Source organism: Cicer arietinum, chromosome 4 (assembly GCF_000331145.2).
Source record: "Cicer arietinum cultivar CDC Frontier isolate Library 1 chromosome 4, Cicar.CDCFrontier_v2.0, whole genome shotgun sequence".
Lineage (NCBI taxonomy): Eukaryota > Viridiplantae > Streptophyta > Magnoliopsida > Fabales > Fabaceae > Cicer > Cicer arietinum.
This window is the reverse complement of record NC_021163.2, coordinates 55,596,716-55,598,284: the sequence shown is the minus strand read 5'-3', so window position 1 is coordinate 55,598,284 and position 1,569 is coordinate 55,596,716.

Genomic DNA, 1,569 nt, shown 5'->3' with positions numbered 1-1,569 from the left:
TAGTCCAAGTTCTGAATCTTCATCAGTCTCACTGTTTGAATCTTCAGTGCAGATCTCTTGTTCAGACTTTGTTTGATGTGCTTGGACTTTAAGAGACAACCCTTTTCTTTTTCTGTCAGTTTCTTCAGCTTCACTCAGTCTGTGCAGTTCCATCTCATGCTCTCTTAATTTTCCAAATAATGTGGCAATTGACATGCTACCAAGGTCTTTTGATTCTGCTATGGCAGTGATTTTTGGCTGCCACTCTCTGGTCAAACATCTCATAACCTTGTTGATTTGTTGCTCATTGTCAATCACCTTACCAAGAACATTTAGATTATTGACAATGTGAGTAAATCTTGTCTGCATATCATTGACAGATTCCTCTTTCTTCATGTTGAACAGCTCATACTCATGCATTAATGTGTTGATTCGGGCTCTTTTTACATTTGTTGTTCCTTCATGCGTTTGTTGCAATGTGTCCCACATCTCTTTGGCAGTTTTGCAGTTAGACACTCTAAAGAATTCGTCAGCGCTTAAGGCAGAGGTAATAATGTTTTTAGCCTTAGCATTGTATCCAACCTTTTTCTTGTCATCCTCAGACCAGTCTGATCTGGGCTTAGGAATTGCTGATTCACCTATGCCAGCTAGGGTTGGTACAAAGGGACCATCTATAACAGCTTCAAGAACGTCAAGGCTGCATGCTTCAAGAAAGATCCACATCCTCTCCTTCCAATACATGTATGCTGCTCCATTGAATGCATGAGGCCTTGTCAATGACGCCCCTTCTCCCAGAAAATCTGCAGAGGACATTTTATCTTTTATGACAGTTAGTCTACACAAAGAACAGGCTCTGATGCCAATTGTTAGTAATAATGACCTCTATTAGTTCAAAATTATGAGAGTTGTTAAACAAATTATCAAAGATCGGTAGCGGAATATATTCAGGAGCAATGATTTACACAGTTGCAAATATTATCAATATATGAGAATAAAAACAATGCTTAATTCAGAATGTTAATCAATACAGAAATTCATTCATTCAAACATTCAAGAATACGCATTTATGTAATATCAATAAAGAGTAGGGATAAGAAACAAGTACACCAAGATTTATACTGGTTCAGCTATCAGTTTGATAGCCTACATCCAGTCCTGAAATCCAACAAGATTTCAGCCTTTTCCAATAGAATGAATTGAGAACTTTTTACAGATTGTCCAGCTTCCACAAAGCCTATCTATCTAACTCACTCACTTTTGTTTTTATACCACCTAATCCTTGGAGTTAATCGCCTAACTCTCACAAGATCCAGGTGAAGCTTCTTCTTGATGATCTCACACCAACAAAGATATCTACCAGATTCCTTACTGGATTTCTAAACTTTCAATTACAGAAAATTGTCTTTCTCAAAGAATTAAAGAATATCAAGACTTTGACTCAATCACAATAGTATCTCACACAAAAAGTATTTAGCCAATGAATATTTTGTGTGTTGTAAACTTTTCTCTCAAAGGTGTTTATCAAAGTTATTCAAATGTTATCAAAAGTTTTCCAAAGGTTATGAAAAGGTTATTTTTAAAAGTGATTGA